This window comes from Dipodomys merriami, unplaced genomic scaffold (genome assembly GCF_024711535.1).
Source record: "Dipodomys merriami isolate MVZ:Mamm:240054 unplaced genomic scaffold, mDipMer1.0.p SCAF_28, whole genome shotgun sequence".
NCBI classification, from domain to species: Eukaryota; Metazoa; Chordata; class Mammalia; order Rodentia; family Heteromyidae; genus Dipodomys; species Dipodomys merriami.
This window is the reverse complement of record NW_027204270.1, coordinates 6,430,591-6,446,349: the sequence shown is the minus strand read 5'-3', so window position 1 is coordinate 6,446,349 and position 15,759 is coordinate 6,430,591. Positions and strand designations below refer to the sequence as shown.

Sequence of the window (15,759 nt, the reverse complement as noted above, 5' to 3'; positions counted from 1 at the left end):
CTAGCTGACTTTGAACCTCAATCTTCAGATCTCGGCCTCCTGAACATCTAGGCATGAGCGACCTGTGCCCAGCTCAGCCTTTTTTCTTTTTTCTTTTTGCCAGTCCTGGGGCTTGAACTCAGGGACTAGGCATAGTCCCTAAGCTTCTTTTGCTCTACCACTTGAGCCACAACATCACTTCCAGCCTTTTCTGTTTATGTGGTACGGAGGAATTGAACCCAGGGCTTCATGCCTGCTAGGCAAGCACTTGACCACTAAGCTACATTCCCAGCCCCCAGTCTTTATTTTTTAATAGAAAAGACTTGTTTTCCTGTATGCTTTATTCAACAGTTAAATACTGTATACGTACAATATAACCAGGAGCTCCCGGGATTACATCCATGAACAAAACAGATAAACATCTATGCCACAGAGGAATTAATACTAGGTCCAGAAAAATGCACAGAGAGTGTAGTAAGCAGGATGAAAGGAGTACACCAAAGTAGGACCAGAAAGCAGCAGGGGATGTGCAGGTGCATAGACCAAGTCAGGATGGACCTGTTAAGGTGTTGAAATTGAAGCAAAGACCTTAAGGAGGTAAAAGGAGTAACTCAGGAAAATTTCAGACAAAAAATTTTTAAAAATCTGGTCAAAAGAATCAAAGCAAAGTGGAACTGTTCCTGGCATGCTTAAGGACAGTGAAGAAAGTCGGGGAAGAGGAAAGAAGAGAAGCCAGTGCAGCAAGTCCCTAGAGATAAGAAGCGAGGGCCATTCAGAACATAGGCCAAGGGCCTAGCTGACCTCAGAGGCAGTAACCTTTCTCAGACTGGAGGAAAGAGGACAGGGAAGCTTGTCAATACAAGAAGGGGAGTACCAGGATTTCCTGCTTTCTTTCCTGTGAGGTGGCAGGCAAGCTTTTCTGCTAAGCATGGGACAGTAGGAAGCTTCAGTCAACTGGTCAAGATTGTAGTTCCTTTTGTACACGCAACAAGGCTGTGAAGCTGGGTGCAGTGGCTCAAGCTTGCACACCTAGCTTCTTGGGAGGCAGAAATGGAAGATCATGATTCAAGGCCAGCTCAGGCCTCACTCAATGACCTGGTGAGATGTGCCTGTCATCTTCAATGACATGAAAGCATAATAGGAAGATCAAAGCCCAGATCTAGGCATAAAGGGAGAACTTACTGTGAAAATAACCACAAGAAAACAGGGCTGGAAGCACAGCTCAAATGATAGAGCACCTATACCTGCCTTACAAGCATGAGGTACCGAGTCCAGTCTCTAGGACCAGCAAAAAAAAAAAAAAAGACAATTAAAATTAGGCTATAAATTATCAGAGTTTAAGATTGGAAGGCAAGTTTGAAAGTGATAGTGTTAGAAGATGTGATCACAATACTGAGTGTTGTCTACAGATTAGTTAATAAACCAAAGTACTTAGCAAAGAGACTGACACATAGAAAGTGCTCAATATAAGTATGGGTTTTTTTTTGGGGGGAAAGGGGGGTTTGGCCAGTCCTGGGGCTTGAACTCAGGGCCTGGGCACTGTTCCTGAGCTGTTTTTGCTCAAGACTACTAGCACTGTACCACTTGAGCCACAGCGCCACTTCCAGCTTTTTCTGTGTATGTGGTGCTAAGGAATGGAACCCAGGGCTTCATGCATACTAGGCAAGCACTCTACCACTAAGCCACATTCCCACCCCTAAATATGCTTTTTTACAGAATCACTCACATCTGCCAAAATCTTGTCAAAAATATGGGCAGAAACTAAGGCAAAAGCTCCGTGGTAGAACACTTGTCTAGGGGCTGGCAAGGTGGCTCAGTGGTAGAGTGCTTGCCTCGCGTGCATGAGGCCCTGGGCTTCATTCCTCAGCAGCACATAAGTAGCAAAAAGCCAGATGTGGCGCTGTGGCTCAAGTGGTAGGGTGCTAGCCTTGACCTGAAGAGCTGAGGGAGCACCCAGGCCAAATTCAGCCCCCGCAGATCGACAAAAAAAAAAAAAAAAACAAAGCAAAACAAACAAACAAAAAGAACATTTATCTATGTACAAGGCCCAGGGTTTAATCCCATCACCAGAAAAATAATAAAATTTAAAACTGAATGAAAAGTAAACTAAGCCAAGAATCAAAGTTTTAAAAGAACCACAGCAGGGACACATCTGTGTTCTAGCTACTCAGGACAGAGAGGCAAGAGTATTCTGAGTTAGAGGCCAGTGTTGGGAAAGTCAGCAAGACCCTATATCAAAACACAAAACACAAACACAAGGGCTGAGGGCATGATTCAAACACAGACTACTTGCCTAACATCCTCAAGGCCTGGAGCTCAACCCCAGTACCACAGATAGAATAAATAGAGATAGACAGACATACAGATAAAGCCAAAGAGGACAGTGGTAGCAAACAGCATGGCACACCTGAAAGATTTGAAACATCTACACAAACAATCACAAAACACTCATCAAAGTGTGAGCTGAGTGTTAGATAAATACCAAACATATTGCAAAGAAGAAACAACAGGTCTGATTGTGAAAATCATAGAGACAGCCATGGCACAGACAGAACGACATGAAACTTCACTAAATGAAAGGAGTTAGAGGTAATCTTGTCTCACTATACTATGCAAATAGTAAAGTTGGAGTTCTTTGAGGGTAAAGAACTAAACCCCTAAATCCATTCTCAATTAACTGGTAACGACTATAGTAAAAGTGAGTAAAAATGAATCACTGAGCTGTTAATCAAAAAGCCCAACTCACCCAGGTTCAAGGTTCGCAAGGTTTTCCTATCAGTCACATCTATTTAATTTCTCTTCTGTTCTATACCCAAAATAAATGTTCTAGAAGTATTTATATTTACTCATGCTGTTTTAATCCAGAAACTCACAGATGAATACTGAAACAAAGCTTTCTTTCAAAGATAACTAAATGAAGTAGGCATGACAAACTTTAACTTCAAAGCCTTGTGAAATTATATGCCAGTAAAATTATATCATGCCACATTAGATGACCAAAGGGATATGCTTGCTCCTGGGAACGATCTACTACGATTAGCAGCCTGGGAAGGAGTTGATGAACAAGAAGGCAAGGGCCTATTGTCCTTTTCTTTATACTCAGGGCAGAAAGAAGAGCTAGAAAGCTTTGGCCTTGGAAACACTGTTGGCAGACTTTTTCTTGGCCATTTAGTCCCTGCACAAATTCAGAGTAGGAACAGAGGAAAAAGGAAAACTACAAACATATATGGTCTTGAAAAAGAAAAATCAGTCTGTCTAAAGCCTTAGAAGCTGCTCTTAATTGCATAGATTCTAGAAAAGCAGTCATCAGAGCAGAGCTCCGCGGCCTCAGAAAATCATGCCTCCTATCAGACTCACAACCAGGTTGGATTTTACCAATGCTGAAATTATATCTAACCATACTTTTTCAGACCTTTATACAAATAAACTAATTCTAAAAATTAAAAACTTAACAATATTTCTTATTTGGGGCATGGAGTTACAGATTTTCTGTATCTCTCATATTGATGTAATGCAAAAATCACTAGTTTCTTTTTATGTGTGTATGTGTGCCAGTCCTGGGGTTTGAACTCAGGACCCTGGCACTATCTCTGAGCTTTTTTGTTCAAGACTAGCCACTCATCACTTTAGCCACAGCTTCACTTCTGGCTTTTTGGTGGTTAATTAGAAATAAGAGTCTCATGGACTTTCTATGAGGCTTCCATGGACTTTTCATGCCTGAGCTGGCTTCAAACGGTGTTCCTCAGATCTCAGCCTCTGAGTAGCTAGGATTACAGTGATGAGCCACATTTTGAGTCAAAGCCACATTTGAATCAATTTTTTTAAGTTATCAGAGTTTTTATTGTCATATGCATCAAATACATACTCAAACTACAATGAGATACCACTTGTAGTTGAGTCAATTTATTTTAAAGGAAACGCTTAATGACATAATTATTTTTTAAGTTAAGACTTAATTTAAAAACTATAGGAAACAAGGTGAATTTCATCTCAAGAAGCTGCAAGAATTTCAAAAATGGAGTTTGGGGGCTGGGAGTATATAGCTCAATGGGAGAATGCTCGTCTAACATTGATCTAGGTCAAGATCTTAGGTTCACTTTCAAGCCCAGGGGAGGACAGAAAAAAGAATCCAGGAAGAGGAATTATTGAATTAATCAATGGAGTTTAAATGAAAAGGACACATACTCTAGGATAGAAGAAAACCCATGTACAGGCTCACAATGAACCCAGTTATTGGACCTTTCTGGGTCTGTTTTACATGCAACCTTCATGTTCCATACTCCAATGAAACTGCCATAACCACGTATTTCAGAATCCAACAATACCAACGAAATTAGCAAACACCATGTAAGAGCAGGATTATGACTAAGCCATGTGTACAAAACGCCAGTCTTTAAATATCCACCATGCTATCACTTTTTTTTTTTTTTGTATCATTATTCAACCCCAATCGCTGCATTTTCTTTGGGTTCAGACAGACACATGACAAAAAGCCGCAAGTTCAGCGCTGGCAGAACAGCTGCCTAGAGCAGGAAGAGATATTGGAGCAAGGGATCGGTAGCCAATCTAATTTGGGCTATCTCGAGATTCCACAAAGATGACAACCTTCGTCCTCAGAACGGCTGCTGCAGGCCTCCCCATGATGGGAATATCCCGTCGACTTCATCTCTGCGTGCTGAGCTACTCTGTCAAGGTATAATACACACCCCGGGGCCCTCCACCGACTGGGAGCCCGCAGAGCGGTCAAGGGGCCTGGGCTGCCTCCAGACCTGCCCATCAACAGGCCCGGTGCGGCCCCGCAGCGCCGGACTCGGATGACGAGCGCAGGCACGGGAGAAATGCATGGCAAGAATGGAATCTGGAAACACAGATTTACCGCGGGGAACGCTCCTATAAGCAATTCACGGAAGAGGAAAAAAAGAAAAGAGAGACGAAGTGCTCTGGCAGCTCCGTTCTGCTTTTCCAGCCGGGAAGGCGCTGCGCCGCGCGAACAATGACGAGCTCGCCCGCTCCGGCCTCCCAGCCCCCACCGCCCGGCCCCCGGCGCGGCCGCTCACCCCGAACGCGGCCAGGGCTGCCACTCCGTGCCTTCCAGCAACCGGGCTGGGCTCCGAAACGATCTGTCAGATCATCCTCCCAATATGGCTGCCAGAGTAATCCCGGTCGCCTCCTTCCCGGCTGGCGGGCATCCAGCGAGCCCCCCTCTCCCGTTCCCTCGCGGCCTCTTCGCAGCCCCGGCGCCCTCGACGCCCCCCCCCGCACCCCGCCACCGCCCCCCTCCCCTCGGGCCCCGCGCCGCCCAGGCCTTCCTCCACCTGGCACGGGGGTCCGGCAGCCACACTCCCAGTCGAACCCCCCCCCATGCCAACCACAATGGGGAAAGAGATCGAGCAAAGGGGGGACAGGAAAGGGAGGCTTGGAGAGGGGCTGCACGGTGGCCGGGAGCCGCGGGCACGGCCCCGGACCGCGGGGCGTCGGCTGACTGCCGGGGCCCCGCCCGCCCGGGCTGGCAGCGCGGGGCCACGGTGCGGGGCATTGCGGGGGGGAACGCGCAGGGGGCCCGGCAGGCCGCTGGACGCCGGCCCGGGGCTCGCAGCTGGCCGGGAGCCCTCCCCTCCCCCGCCAGGGCGAGGCCCCCACGACCGACCACCGGGCTCCCCGCACACCCCGGCCCGGCCCCCCTCCCTCCGGCGCGGCTCATCCACCCCCAGCCTCCGAACCCCGCAAGCCTCGACGCCAACCGCCTTACCTCAGCCGCGCTGCGGAGCGACGGGGCGGGAAGGCCGGGTCAGCAGGCGCCGCGGCGCGCGGGGGCGCGGGAGGCCGGGCACCGACGCAGCTCAGCGCGAGCAGCGGCCGCCGCGAGCCGCAGGACGCCGCCCGGCAGCCCCATCACGCAGCGGCCCCGCTCGGCATGAAGGGCGGCGACGGCTGGAGGGCTGACGCGGGGCGGGCGGGGGGAGGGGGACCCTGCGCGGCGAGCGGCCGGCGGTAAGCGGCTGCGGCAGATGGGGAGCGGCTCGGACGGGTGCAATCGCCCCCCCTGGATCGCCGCTGTCTGACTGCCCCGCGTCGCTGCTCCCGAAACTCCGCCCGCAGTCGCCGCCGCCGCCGGGCACCGCCCCGAGCCGGGGCGCCGCGCGTCACCTGGGTCCGCCCGGCGAATGTAACCGACGTAGAAAGTGACCAATCAGAACGCAGGTATCGGTACAGCCAGCCAATCGTAGAAATATCTGGGGCGTGGGAGGGAGATACTGCCCGGAGCTGCGGAGACACCCGAGCGCCCCCTGGTGTTCCGGGATCTGAAACGGGTTGCGGGTGTCGGGGTGGGCGAAACCGCCTGGTGCCCCAGACTGGCATCCTGGGTGACCCCCAAAGGGCGTTCGTGGGCATGATTCTTACCTCCACAACCGGATGATCGTTTTGCAAGGGGATAAAAGATGGGCCGGGGGAGGGCGGGGTGGTCTAGTTGCCTGCAGAGGGGCTGAGATTGAAGTGGGAGCGGCCGAGTGCGGAGTCATTGTCCCTTTGGAAAACAACACACGCAGTGAACCCGCTGAATACCGTGCATTCGGAGCCGAACCACGCAAAAGGATGAGTGTATCCCGCAAAAGGCTCCCTGGCCTGTTCTTACCGAGCCCCAGCACAACACCTCCCACACTCCACCTTGGGAAAAAGAGGTGGAATGAGTAATGGAAAAGCATGACTCGGTGGGCATCGAGCTCGCCTCCTGGGAAGGGCAGCGCGCGCCAGAGAGAATGGGAACAAAACGCTTTGTTTTGCCCCGAATGGAAACGGACCCCTCGCCCCTCGGCCAGGGCCCTGCGGGAGGGGCGACTAGAATTCAGAAACGAAGAACACAACAGTCCTAGAAGCAGTTTTTTTTTTTTTTTTTTTTTAAATCAGAGCAGCTCAATTCAGTACTCAGTAAAATATCACGATGACATTTGTAATGATGGTGTCTCTCTCTGCCAACCACCACCACTTTATAAGAGCTTCAAGTACTTTTGGATTTACCAGCAGAAATTGAAAGTAAGGTCGGATTTCAATAGGGTATTATTAGGTATAAAAGACTCGACTTATACACACACTAAAACAACGGAATTAATGGACTACGCTAACAAATCTGGAAAGTGACGACACCAGTTAAATAATCAGCCTCTCAACCAGTCCACATTTATGGATATTTTCTCATTTTTATTTAGAATGTGTATGTTGGCTACCCATAGAAGGATTTGAAATCACATACAAGCAATAAAATTGCTTAAAATAGTGAAATTCCTAACAATAATAAAGAGCTGGCAGCCATGGAAGCTCGCGCCTGCGGTGTCCACACTCAGGAGGCTGAGGAAGGAGGACCCTGAGTCAGAGAATCCCTAGGGGCAACCCCAGCTCACAAAAAGAAAACTGATCAAATGAGTAAATGAAAGCAAGGACTGGGCTGTAGTCTGGGGAAATGCTGATGGATGGGAATGAGTTACAGTTAGGAAAAGTTTTGGGGTGCTACAGCACAATGGAATGACTGCAGAGAACAATAGTTATTCTGTACATTTCAAAATCCTAGACGAAAGAATTGCGAAAGCTTTTTGTTTTTCCTCCTCCTCCTCCTCCTCCTCCTCCTCCTCCTCCTCCTCCTCCTCCTCCTCCTCCTCCTCCTCCTCTTCCTCCTCCTCCTCCTCCTCCTCCTCCTCTTCCTCCTCTTCTTCTTCTTCTTTGCCAGTCCTGGGGCTTGAACTCAGGGCCTGGGCTTCTTTTGCTCAAAGCTAGCACTTAAGCCACAACCACACCACTTCTGGCTTTTTCTGTGTATGTGGTACTGAGGAATGGAACCCAGGGCTTCCTGCATGCTAGGCAAGCACTCTACCACTAAGCCACATTCCCAGCCCAGAATTTTGAAAGTTTTCAACATGACAAATTAAGTACTAGCAGTATATGGTAGTCCCATGTCTATGAATACAACATTTGAGAGGCTGAGGAAGGAGGATTATATGTTCAAGATCAACCTGGGTTACATAGAGAGACCCTGTCTCAAAAAAAGGAAAAGAAAAAAGAAAGAAAGGAAAAAAAAAAAGAAATGAGTTTGTAATCCTAGCTACTTGTGAGACTGAGATCCAAAAGATGACTGCTCAAAACTAGCTGGGGAGCCGGGCACCAGTGGCTCAGCCAGGCGCCGACGGCTCACGCCTGTAATCCTAGCTACTCAGGAGGCTGAGATCTGAGGATCGCAGTTCAAAGCCAACCAGGGCATGAAAGTCCATGAAACTCTTATCTCCAATAAGCCACCAGAAAACTGGAAGTGGTGCTGTAGCTCAAGTGGTAGAGCTCTAGCCTTGAGCTGAAGAGCTAAGGGGCAGTGCTCAGGCCCAGAGTTCAAGCCCCATGACCAACAAAAAATAAAAAACTAAAAAAAAAACAGCTGGGGGAAAAAAGCCTACTTTTCTCATCTCGAACTAACCAGGGTGCCTGAATAAGCAGAGTATATGGACATAATAAAAATAGCATTAAAAAACTAAAGTCAAAGCAATACACTACCTCCAGGCATATAACTAAGAGCTTAGATTCTCAAAAGCCAAAACAAAGCAGAAACTACACTGAGTTAAAAAAGAGCAGCACAGGGCTGGGAATGTGGCTTAGTGGTAGAGTGCTTGCCTAGCATGCAGAAAGCACTGGGTTCGATTCCTCAGTACCACATACACAGAAAAATCTGGAAGTGGCACTGTGGCTCAAATGGTACAGTGCTAGGATTGAGCAAAAGAAACCCAGGCCCTGACTGCAAGCCCCAAGAGTGGCAAAAGAAGAAAGAGGAGGAGGAGGAAGAGGTGGTTTGTGGTGGTCATTAATCCATCCAAGCTAAGGGCTCTTTGCGGTTATAAGTTACAAACTCTGGCTGGTACTTTCTAGAATTCTGAACAGGCTCATGCTGGATCACGATCCTCCTTTTTATGCTTTCCACGTGACTGGAATGATAGTTGCTTACTTATCACTTTGCCCAGCTTTTTATTAGTCTAGAAAAGGTCTGTATACTTTTTGCCCTAGCTGGCTTGAAACCAGGTCCTTCTAATCTCAGCTTCCTAAATAATTAAGATTATAGGTGTGAGCCATCATGCCCAACTTGTCTACTTTAAAAAAAAAATCAAATGATAGCCAAGTGCCAGTGATTCAAGCCTATAATCCTAGCTACTCAGAAGGCTGAGATTTGAGGACTGTGGTTGGAAGGTTGGGTAGCAAAGTCCTTCAGAATTTTTTTTTTTTTTTTTTGTTCTGTCCTGGGCTTGAACTCAGGGCCTGAGTGCTGTACCTGAGCAATTTTGCTCAAGATGAGGGCTCTACCACTTGAGCCACATAACACCACTTACAATTTTCTGGTGGTTCATGAAGATAAGAGTCTCATGGCCTTTCCTGCCCTGGCTGGCTTTGAACTGCAATCCTCAGATCTCAACCTCCTGAGTAGCTAGGATTACAGGTGGGAGCCACCAGTGCCCAGCCTCCTTCAGAATTTTATCTCTAGTTAACCACCACAATGCTGGAGGTATATCTGTAGCTCAAGTGGTAGAGTGCTAGCTTTGAATACAAACAGGCTCAGGGATAGTGCTCAGGCCCAGAGTTCAAGCCCTAGGAATTGCGAAAGAGAAAGAAAGAAAGAAAGAAAGAATGAAAGAAAGAAAAAAAGAAAGAAAGAAAGAAAAGAAAAGAAAGAAAGAGAAGAAAGAAAGAAAAGTCCTAATTTAAAAGCTATTTTTGTTTGGAGACTCCCAGCTGTGATACTGCCAGTAATCCTTTGCAGACTGGGGCAGCAGCTGGATCAGAGGGTTGGGGAGCAGATCTTGGCAGCTGAGCCTAGCAGGAGGGGCTGTGTGGGTGCTACCCAGAAGCCATAATCCTCTCTGACCTGGTTTTAAAACACACTCTCAGCCTTCACTGTGAATGACCATGGTGTGCTGGCTCTTGGGTAAATGTGATAAAAAAAAAATCCGTTTGCTGTTATTAGTGCTGGCACTGATTTTAAAAAAACATAGGAAACACCTCCATTTTATTGCTGACAGTCTTCCACCAGATGTCCCAGGCCCATAAAGAGAAATATTTTCCAGTTACTTTAATCAAGGTCAGGTAACACATGTGCTTAAGCCTTGGATCATGTTGCATGATTAAAAATAGCAACTGCTTATATTTTTGGATCTAGGAATCTAGAAGGCTCTCTATCCTGCTAAGTCCCCCCTCCAATAGGTTTTCCTATACAACATTCTTACAAACATTAATACCTATTTTATAAAAGTAGAGAAGATTTGTATTAAGCACTGTATGAAATAATGATGGATCAATAATGCTCTGGTCCTTTCCAGTGAGTTTTTAATAACAAGCAGGATGCAGTTTGGCTTAATTCATTAATATTAATATACAGTGACACCACAGACGCCAAGGTTATTTGGAATCAGAGAATCAAAACCGGAAGGTATGTAAGAACTAGTTAGTCCAGCCAATGAAGAAGTGATATGGATGGCAAATCTCTAGCTCTGCTTGCTGAGTACTGGTTTTTATTTGATAGCTTTAATTACCCAGAATGCAGAAGGAAGGAAAAGATAATTAGACAAACAGCTATTAGATAAGGCATGCTCCTTATTCACTGGAAAGATTCTCTAGCCTACACCAGTGTCGTCTACTACTACTACTACTACTACTACTATTTTGTTTATTGTTTCTTTGTTTAGGTTTGTTGAGACAGGGACTCCACCCCAGCCTCCTAGGATTACAGACATACCTAATTAAATCTCACCCATGTCTGCTTTTTTTTTTTTTTTCCCCTTTTTCTTTCCTTTTTTTTTTTTTGTCGGTCGTGGGGCTTGAACTCTGGGCCTGGGCGCTGTCCCTCAGCTCTTCAGCTCAAGGTGAGCGCTCTACCACTTGAGCTACAGCGCCACTTCGGTTTTCTGGTGGTTTATTGGAGATAGGAGTCTCACGGTCTCTCCTGCCCAGGCTGGCTTTGAACCGCGATCCTCAGATCTCAGCCTCCTGAGTAGCTAGGATTACAGGCGTGAGCCACCAGCGCCCGGCTTCCCCCTTTTTCTTTTTCTTTTTTCTAGTACTGAAGCACAGGTCTCATGTTCTTTCTTTCTTTCTTTTTTTTTTTTTTTTTTTGGGGGGGGGTCCGGTCGTGGGCCTGAGCGCTGTCCCTCAACTCTCCAGCTCAAGGCTAGCGCTCTACCACTTGAGCCACAGCGCCACTTCCAGCTTTTTTCTTTTTGCTTATGTGGTGCTGAGGAATCGAACCCAGGGCCTCGTGCATGCAAGGCAAGCGCTCTACCACTGAGCCACCTTCCCAGCCCAGGTCTCATGTTCTTTTTTGGCTTTCTTGCTTAAGGCTGGCACTTCTACCACTTGAGCCAATCCTGCAGTCTGGCATTTTTCTGTTTATGTGGAGATGGAGTATTGTCGTTTTCTCTTTTGCTCTCTCAGTTGGCTTTTCCCCTCAATGTTGACAGTCTTGAGCCATAGCTTCATTTCTGGCTTTTTTTTTTTTCTTCTTCTGGTTGTGGGGCTTGAACTCTGGGCCTGGACGCTGTCCCTCTCCTCTTCAGCTCAAGGCTAGTGATTCCTGAGTGGTTTATTGGAGATAAGAGTCTCACAAACTTTGCTCCCAGGGCTGGCTTTGAACTGCGATCCTCAGATCTCAGCCTCCTGAATAAGCTAGGATTACAGGCATGAGCCACCGGTGCCCAGCCACTTCTGGCTTTTTTGCTAATTGACTGGAGGAGTCTCACAGACTTCTCTGTCCCAGCTAACTTTGAATTGCTATCCTCACATCTCAGTCTCTGGAATAGCCAGGATTACAGCTGTGAGCACTGGTGCCTGGTTTTCATATCGCTTTTATTCGGTGTCTCTTCACTCTTATTCCATCACTTTTTTCTTTTTCTTGCCATTCTGGGGAATCAAACCCAGGGCTTTGTATATGCTAGGCAAGTGCTACAGTAAGACTCTCTAGTAGTTTTTTTTTTTTGGTCGGTCGTGGGGCTTGAACTCTGGGCCTGGGCGCTGTCCCTCAGCTCTTCAGCTCAAGGCGAGCGCTCTACCACTTGAGCTACAGCACCACTTCCGGTTTTCTGGTGGTTTATTGGAGATAGGAGTCTCACGGTCTCTCCTACCCAGGCTGGCTTTGAACCTCGATCCTCAGATCTCAGCCTCCTGAGTAGCTAGGATTACAGGCGTGAGCCACCAGCACCTGGCTCTAGTAGTTTTAACAAGCTCCATTGTCTGAAATCCTACCTAGAGAGATTAGCAGGAGCAAGTTGGAGAGGAGGGAGTTCAAGGCTAGAAGCTAGGCTTAGTCAACAAAGATTAAAAGTTTAAAAGCCCAGTAAGACTTCAACAAACACAGCAATCTGATGACCTGTGGATCCTAGTGACTAATCTTCAAAAGTGAATTAACAGCCAGTCACCAGTAGCTTACACCTGTAATCCTAGCTACTCAGGAGGCTGAGATCTGAGGATCCTGGTTCAAAGCCAGACCAGTTCAGAAAAGTCTCTGAGATTCTTTTTTTTTTTTTTTTTTGGTTGGGCCTGGGCCTGGGCACTGTCCCTCAGCTCTTCAGCTCAAGGCTAGCGCTCTACCACTTGAGCCACAGCACCACTTCCGGCTTTTTTCTTTTTGCTTATGTGGTGCTGAGGAATCGAACCCAGGGCCTCATGTGTGCAAGGCAAGCGCTCTACCACTGAGCCACCTTCCCAGCCCCCAATTAACCAACTACTAAAAAAGATATTAGGGCTGGGAAGGTGGCTCAGTGGTAGAGTGCTTGCCTTGCATGCATGAGGGGGGCTGGTAGAGTGCTTGCCTTGCATGCATGAGGCCCTGGGTTCGATTCCTCAGCACCACATAAGCAAAAAGAAAAAAGCCGGAAGTGGTGCTGTGGCTCAAGTGGTAGAGCGCTAGCCTTGAGCTGAAGAGCTGAGGGACAGCGCCTAGGCCCAGAGTTCAGGCCCCACGACCGGACCAAAAAAATAAATAAATAAAAATAAAAATAAAAAAGATATTAGTGGATGTATGGTGGCTCAAGGAGTAGAGCACTAGCCTTGAGCAAAAAAGCTAGGGGCCTTGAGTTTAAGCCCCAGTACACACGCACACACACACACACACACACACACACACACACACACACACACACACACACACACACACACACACACACACACACACGGGCTGGGTGCGTGGTCCCAGTGATAGAACACATGTTTAGCAACTGTGAGGATCAGAGTTCAAAATTCTAGTACCACAGAATATAAAACAAAAATCCCAGAAAAATTAACACAAAATAGGACTAGTAGCATGACTCAGGTTGTAGAAATCCTGCACAGCAAGCATGAAGCTCTGAGTTCAAGTCCCAGTACCACCAAAAAAAAAAAAAAAAGAAATAAAAATGAATCCAATCATGGTCCTCAGTATATACTATGCTGAAAATGAACTCTGCAACTTGAGGTCAGGGATAAGAAGGGCAAACCGAGGAAAGCAAAGAAAGGACTGATGTTTACAAAAGAAACGTACTCATTACCTAATTTATGAAAGGGTAGCCCCTCTGTACAACATCTTAATAACAATAAAATTATATTTAAATATTAGGGGCTGGGAATGTGGCTTAGTGGTAGAGTGCTGGCCTAGCATGCATGAAGCCTTGGGTTCCATTCCGCAGTACCACATAAATAGAAAAAGCCAGAAGTGGTGCTATGGTTTAAGTGGTAGAGTACTAACCTTGAGCAAAGGAGGCTCAGGGACAGTGCTCAGGCCCTGAGTTCATGCCCCAAGACTGACAAAATAATAATAATAGTAATACAAACGGCACTGGTAAAGCTAACTGTAAAGCTAACTACAGAGGAGGCTGAGATCTGAGGATCATTGTTTGAAGCCAACCCCAGACAGGAAAGTCTCTGAGACTCTTACCTCCAATTAATTACAAAAAAACAGAAGAGGTAGAGTACTAATCTTGAGCACAAAGGCTCAACCCCAGAGTTCAAGCCCCAAGACTAGTAAATAAATAAACAAACAAATAAAATTAGCTACGTATAGTGGCTCAGGCTTGTACTCCTAGCTACTCAGGAGGGTGAAATATGAGGATGGTGGTTCAAAGCCAACTGGGGCAGAAAAGTCCAGGCCCCAGGCCTTGAGTTCAAGCCCCACAACACACACACAAAATATAATAATAATAATAAATACAAACTATGAATGGCTAAAGTAGTCACCCATAACATTGTCCTGCAGGATGTAAACATAATTCTAGAAAAGTCATTAAGTCATTTTTCTTCTTATTTAGCAGTACTGGGGTTGACCTAAGGGCTTCATGCTTGCTAGGCTAGTGTTCAATTCAGAAACAATGTCAAGTAAAAGACAAAGGTTGACGACTTCAGAAAATAAATTTCTAGCCCCTTGGACGACATTGTGAAGAAAAAAGCACAGATCATGTTTTCTCAATAAAAGCAATAGCAAAACTGTGCTATTTCTTTTTCCTTTCATTTTCCTTGGCCTGCAGTACTCAATGACACTTAAGTAAGTATCAATTTACCAAGGAACATAGACATTACACTGCAGTTAGCTACACAGAAAATACCAAACAGGGGCTGGGAAAGTGGCTCAGTGGTAGAGTTGCTTGCCTCCCATGCTTGAGGCCCTAGGTTTGATTCCTCAGCACCACATAAGCAGAGAAAGTCAAAAGTGGCACTGTGGCTTAAGTGGTAGAGCGCTATCCTTGAGCTGAAGAGCTGAGGGACAGCACCTAGGCCCAGAGTTCAGGCCCCATAACTGGCAAAACAACAACAACAACAACAACAACAACAAAAAACACCAAACAACTTATGTAGAAGGAAACACGCAGAACCAAGCACCAGTATTTCCACAAAGATCAAAAGATTAGGGAACTTTACGGTCCCACATTTTCTTTTTGGTGTGTGTTGGTCTGAGGGCTTGAACTCAAAGCCTGGGAGCTGTCCTTTAGTTTTTTTTATTCCAGGCTGGTGCTCTACCACTTGAGCCACACCTCCATTTCTGTTTTTTTTTTGTTTTTTTTTGCTGGATGATTAGAGATGGAGTCTCATGAACTTTCGTTCCTGAATTGGTTTCAAACTGTAATCTTCAGATTTCAGTCTCCTGAATAGCTACAGTTACAGATATGAGCCACTGATACATGGTTTGTTACATGTTTTCTTCATTACAAAGGATTTATTCTAGATTCTGTTGGCTGTCGCAGGACATAGCCAGCCCTGTGGTCAGTGTCTTGTTGTTTTCTCTTAGCAAGACTGGGATCTATCATCTTGGCCAGTTAAGAGCTCTCTGTATAGATTCCCCTCTTTGGAATTGCAGTGTGGGCATTATTTTTCTCTAACAGGCATTTTTACTAATTAGGAACAACGTTGCATCAATTAACTTCGGTCTTAAAGCCATGATTCAAGAAACCAAATTGTTGTTTACTAGAATTGTTGTGCCAGTGACAGATGGTCTGGAGCACATGGTCCGCAGACAGCCTGAAGCAGGCTCCCTGTAGTACCGAGAGAGTCTGGCCGCCACAAGGGGCTTCTGGAACTCAGGACAGGGACATTGTGAACAATATGAAGAGCCGGGAGCATCTCATCCACAGCTCATCAGTGCACAGCAGAGGACCATTTCCAAAGCTCCACTCATAGGAGCCAATTTTAAAGGCGTCAGTGGTCTAATGCTTCAGCTCTTAAATACCTCCTATGGCTGGATGCTGGTGGCTCACACCTGTAACCTTAACTACTCAGGAGGCTGAGATCTGAGGATCAAAG

The 15,759-nt window shown here is 46.7% G+C and overlaps 1 protein-coding gene across 12 annotated transcripts in view; it reads right to left on the bottom strand.

Annotated features, from left to right (window-relative positions):
* The window catches only part of Kif1b (kinesin family member 1B), a 153,607-nt gene extending 147,558 nt beyond the window's left edge, over positions 1-6,049 (bottom strand). For 6 of the 12 annotated variants that reach the window (XM_070037319.1, XM_070037329.1, XM_070037324.1 and 3 more), the window contains exon 1: positions 5,729-6,049. The gene's annotated coding sequence lies outside the window, so the exon portion shown is untranslated. Of the gene's footprint in view, positions 1-5,036; positions 5,057-5,728 lie in introns of those variants that run through there. The other 6 variants (XM_070037323.1, XM_070037325.1, XM_070037327.1 and 3 more) reach the window with 2 other exon arrangements.
* Between the last annotated feature and the right edge of the window lie 9,710 nt (positions 6,050-15,759).